The following is a 6,001-nucleotide window of genomic DNA, read 5'->3' on the forward strand; positions in this document are numbered from 1 at the left end:
GAACCCAGGTATAATCTGGAGCTACCCAACCTGGAAGTCGCTTACGGACCTTGTGATCTTGAACAGTTGACATCTTCATCAATCTGTCAAGATCTGTCACTGTGGTTGGACAGAGACAAGACATGAGTGGTGGTGGGGGAGGGCTGGCTCCATCCCCAGTGAGACCCAGACTCTAGGCAGGCTCTTGTTATCACTGTCACCCTTGCCAATATTGTCCTCATCTCTATTGTACAGGCCAGACATGCAGGCCAAGAAGCCGGGAATGACTATGACCTTGCTCTTTGGGATGACCTGAGGGCTTCAGCCTGACTACAGGAGGAAGCCCTGGATTGGTGTGGGTTCTGTTGACATATACAGGGCCTGGGCAATGAATGAATGAATGAATGAATGAATGAATGAATGAATGAATGAATGAGAAAAGTGTCCCTTGGTCTATACCATGCATCCTTTGTTTCCATCAGAACAGTCGCACCTCAGAGGCTCCCAGCAGTTAAGCCCCCCGAGAAACCTGATAACATCAAGATGTGGACAGCTTTCCACAAGGATAACGGGCCCCTAACCTGCAGCTTCACTGCCTCCTTCAACGGGGACTGTCTCAGACAACTTTTACGTCTTTGTCTCTCCTGATCTGTGTTCCGGTGCAGCACTGTCTCTGGGAGAGCAGGGCCACTGTCCTCCCCAGCAGGTCCTCAGTATGGCTGGCCTGGGAGGGACGTTGATGCTGAGCTTCAGTGCTGTCGTCTACACAGCAAGAGGATGATGTCCTGCAGTTCTCCTGGGGACACGGGGAGGTACTTACTGCCTGGCCCCAGTGCACGGTGACACAGGCTGGGGTTATTGACTCCCTTCATCTCAGAAATGAATTTTAGGGAGGCTGTGATGGGTAATGAAAAAGGTCCTGCCGTCAAGCTCTGTGAGAGGAAGGAGATATTGTCAAAGATGGGACGAGCAGCCCCAAGGAAATTTCCAAAGGCATGGAGAGGCAGAAGTGAACTCTAGGGGCAACCTGGCTGCTTTTATCCTTCAGCAAGGGGAGAACCGCAGCAACTCTGTGTGGAGCATTTGCAGATCCCAAGGGGCTGCACTGTTCTACCTTCATTGGTCTAGTCACCTGTGGGACAGGTGCCGCCCAGAGTGGGAATAAAGGGCTGACGGTGAGGGGAACTTGCTTAGGAGTATGGCTGAGCTGAGCTCAAAGTGGGTCTGCCACGGTGAGTCTCTGGGTCCTTAAACTACGGAAACCTCCAGTCCCTTCACAGTCCACCAGCCTCCTCTGATTAAGAGTCAAAGTGCTGTGGAAAGGTGGAATAGACTGACAATTTGCCCGGGGAGGAGGAAACTGGCTGGGGTTGAATTTGCAGGAGCTGCCTCTCTTTCCCCTTAAGATACGGACTTCCTCTCCCACAGGGCACTTTGTGAGGATCAAGGACAATTTGAGGAATCAAAGGAGAGGATCCTGATCCCTTGTGGCTCTGCCCTGCAACTGACCATGGTGTCCATAAAGGAGAGCAGAAGCCCTCGGGTCCAGCTCCTGGGCAGTGCACATGTGCTGTGGGAAACCGCAGGGTGAGGAGTCCTCAGGGGAATGGTCCTGCTGGCCAGAACCCATCTGAGTGACCAGTGGTGACAGTTACTATGTCTCTCTGCCTGACACCATTGGCTGAGGTGGGGAGATAGGTAGGCCCTGGATCCACTGCAGGGATCTATAGGTGACATTTTCCAAAGTAACTTGAGGTCACATGATTCTTTGGGCCCAGCAGGGTCACCTCCAGGTCCTTGAGCCCTTAGACAAAGACACTGCCTAGTTTTGCCTCACAGAACTGCTCTATACCTCCATGTCCTCCTGGTTGAGGAAGGAATGCCCTGCCCCACTGAAAAGCTCTCAGATCCTGGGTAATTGGTACTGCACCTCTTAAACTGTTCCCTCTCCCCCTGCCTGGGTCAATTCCAGCAGGGCTGCCTGAGGAGGGGCTGTCACTTTGTTTTGTTTTTCTTTTTTTTGGTGGAACCAGGGATTGAACTCAGGCCCTTGCGCTTGCCAGGCAAGCAGAGAGGGGCTGTTACTTTGGAAGAAGTGGGCACGAGGCAGAGAGGCAAATGACAAGGGACAGTGGACTGTGCACTCCCCTCAGAGGGCCCTAAGCTAAGTTCAGCACCTTGGAAAATAGACAACTGAGCTAATTGGATTATTTAGACTTCTGAAATCACAGATACAGAGCGAAAGAGGCATCAGCCCATAAGACAGTCAAAACAGGGGACACAGGCAGGCAGCAGTGGGCTGCCCACCCTCTACAGGATGGACAAAACCAAGGTCACAGGGCAGCACAGCTATTGAATAAGCTGGACAACCCAGCTTCACAGCAGCAGAAGGGAAGCCCGGGTCCCAGAGGCACAAGAAAGCAGGTTGGCCTACTCCACTTCCAGTGCCAGCTTAGAGATGCTCTGAGTAAGCCCACGCTGCGTCACCTCACGGAGGCTGCTCTGAGGCAAGGGACTGATTCCCAAGGCCCTGGCCCAGCAGTGATGCTTTGTTCTGCACTGGAGTTTTCTGCTCTGTGAGTTATGCCCCTTGTGACCAGGTGGAAGGAGCTCACTGCTTATCCACGTATGTATTTGTGAGTGAGAGCACTTGTGCCTTTGCTTCTTACGATTTTATAACCACCCATTCAATTGCCTTTTCCACTTATCCATTGTTTCTTTCATTCATTTCTCCACATATCTGCTCTTGTACTAATTTAGTGCTCAGTCCATTCATTCCTACTTCCAGTGCTTGTCCATTCATTCATCCGCTGTCTACTTGTGTGCTCAGCCCCTCACCCTCAGCTTCACTGGCTCATTCATGTACTCACCAGCCCATTCACGCCCTTATCCATTACACCTTCGTTCATTAAGTTATTCAATGGTTTATGCATCTTCTAATTAATTGATTCACCCATCAGCTGACAAAACCAATGCTTGGTCAACGTGCTGTGAGGGTTGGTGCTTAGCTAGTGTGATTCTTGCAGCTGTTAGCCATCTAGCATATTCGGGGTATGTCAGCAGCAAGGGCCACCTTCTAGAGTAAACATTTAAGTCATCTTCTGGGTGTGCACAGAGGATAGCTCACACATCGCAGGTGAACAAGGCTTTGAATCACTTACCAGTTGTGGGATGAGCCGTGGTCAAGTAAGAGAGAGGCACCCCCACCCAGACTCCTCCTGTGCCTTCTGTGTTTGTCAGCTCTGGTGGTCATGGGGTCTCCTAGTGGCAGATCCTGGGATACCAAGCCCACTGGGGAGGTGAAGCAGGCTCCAGGGACGTGGAAAGGGAGCAGAGATGGGAGCTGCTGATGAGGGCTGTGTTGGTTCACTTCCAACTATGGGTGCCGGGGGGTAATCAGGAGCAAGAGGCAGGGACACTCTTCATAGTTGCCCCACAGGAGGGTTGAGGATTGGGGCTATTTGCACACCACTGCCCTTGGCCATTGGTTGAAGGCTTTTCCTAGGAGAGGGGTATGTCCCTGGCCAGCTGAGCCTCACCACCTCTGGCATCCACATGGGATCTGGTGACCAGAGCAAAGTCTCACACAAAACTGATGGGTCTGTGTCCATGCAGTGGTCTGCCAGGTCATCACCACTACAGGCAGCTTGCCATGGGGATCCCAGGACCAAGGATAACACACTCCTAGACTAACTTCCATCTTCTGCCTCCTAGTTAACTGCGAACTTCCTGTTTCATTTTTTTTTTTTTTGCACTAGGGCCAAGCTGTCCCCAGTCAGTGCCGGTTACTACACCTTACTGCCCATGTGAACTCCACCTCTAGTCCAATCCGATAAAAACCCCACACCTAGCTTGCCTCCCCCAGAGGCGATCTCTTCTACCACCCTACTGCACTCAACAGTAGAGGATTTCTTTACTTTTCTCCCACTTCTCTTTCGTGCCAGAGGAAGGAACCTTACAAAAACCATGTAGGCACTGGTGAATGGAAGCCAGCTTGGAAGAAAATGGCCAAGACTTTAAACAGCTGGGAGCTCACAGACAGAGCTTCCCAGCCTCCTCTGACTGTGCTCATCCTTTGTGGCTTTTCTTGGAGTTTTTTGGACCATGTGGGTCCACAGGGCTCTCGTATAAAGCAAAGGCTGGCTTCATGCCTCTGTTTTATGCATTGGGGAAAGCAAGGGCCAGGCAGAGAGTGTATCCGGTTCAGGATTACCCAGCCCCCACTCAAGAGTCAGACTTCCCCACCCTCAGGTGCGGCTCCCCCTCTTTGCTCACTGGGGTGACTTCTGACTTAGCCTGGGAATTTTCTGCAGGATGCGTTCAAGGAGAACAAAGCCAACAAGCAGGAAGCTGCTGCCTTTGAAAAGCTGGAAGTTAATGTGCCCTGCGGCTGTCTTTTTCATTTTAGAGCTTCCCCTCCTCACCACACCCCCAACACACACACACACACACACACACACACACACACACACACACACACACACACACTTAAAAGCTGCATTTGCTGAAGCAAAGTGGCTGTCAGATTCACTCCCAAAGAAACACGTGTGATCTTTGCCCATGTGAACAGAGCAAGCCACTGAAGTGATTGTGTCCAGTTGGAATCCCATATGGGGGGCTATCACAGGCTGATCTGAAAGAACTCAAGTTAGCACAGATGTACCTTGACTCCCAAACTTCTTTTCAATGGGGAAAGAAGAAGATGTTCCCTTGAAAGGTTACCTTTTCTTCAAGCTATTCTGGGCTTGCGAGCACATGTCGAGCATGGGAAAGGTCAATATTTTATCTCTGTTTCATCCTGCCCTCTTTGTCCGTCCTGCAAAGACCTTACTTCCTGCACCAAGGACTCTCCCTGCACAAGGAACCCTGGCCTGGGGACCCTCTGTGGCACTTAGGGACTCCTCTTGCACCTAGGACCTCTCCCTATACATGTCATCAAATTTTCTTTGCAACCTGAGTTTGTCTTTTTCATTGCCTTGGAGAGACTGGACTGAGTGACTAGGCCAAGGGACATGAGGCCAGGACACTAGGAAAGTCTCATTATTGCCCGCATACCACACATGAGCTACTGTCTCCTATGGGCCTGCTGTACTCACATGCTATGTTGAGTCTTTGGGACAATGTTCATGCTGTATAACTCATGACTCACCCACAGAGTAGAGGCTTCTCTGGGCTCCCTCATCATGTCCTGCCAGGTATTGGCCAATAACTGCCCTCTGGGATTCTTGGCCTCATAACTCCATGTGTGTCTGTGATTGTCCTGTATTAATCACTTACTTTCCCATCAGAATACCTCACACTCACAATTTAAGGAAGAAAAGTTTGTTTTGGCTCATAATTTCAAGGCGCTTAGTCCACATGGATCAGCTCTAAGGCAGAAATAGATAGCGGAAAGACATGGTGGAAGACAGTCGTTCAGCTCACGGCAGTTAGGAAGCAGAAAGACTGGTAAGAGTGAGGGACAAAATACAACCTTCCAAGCCACAGTGACCAAACCTCATCTCTTAATGGCATATTCAGCTAGGAACTCACCAGGTTCATAGCTGGTTGGTGGCCCAAAACTGCCTGTGGGGAGATGTGGCAAGGCCCAATGGTCACATCATCAGAGGGAGGTGACACATGATTCATCCTAAGTCCATGAACCAGGGGTCCCTGGTTGCTGGCTCCCCTGCCAGATGTGTCTGGGACATCAGACATCTTGTCTCTCTTGACATCCTGTGATTCTCAGAATAATAATGAGGCATATTACATTAACCAGTACTTGTGACTACCTGGTAGGTGCTGCGCACAGTGACCCCCAGAAAACTGTTCAAGGACAGAGTCATGCCATGGACTCCCCATCCTGCCACTGTCCCTGTCTCTGCTGCCGTGCAAGAACTTCTCTTTTCTGCCCTGGCCTCTCCTGGTACTAGGCTCCAGGACCCTTTTTGCTCCAACATCCTCAGCCCTTGTCTTTTTCCTGTCCACTGGGTTGGGATGGGGTATGTGTGGGGGGGTGACACAAACAGGTATGTGGAGGATA

Source organism: Octodon degus, unplaced genomic scaffold (assembly GCF_000260255.1).
Source record: "Octodon degus isolate 3935 unplaced genomic scaffold, OctDeg1.0 scaffold00163, whole genome shotgun sequence".
Lineage (NCBI taxonomy): Eukaryota > Metazoa > Chordata > Mammalia > Rodentia > Octodontidae > Octodon > Octodon degus.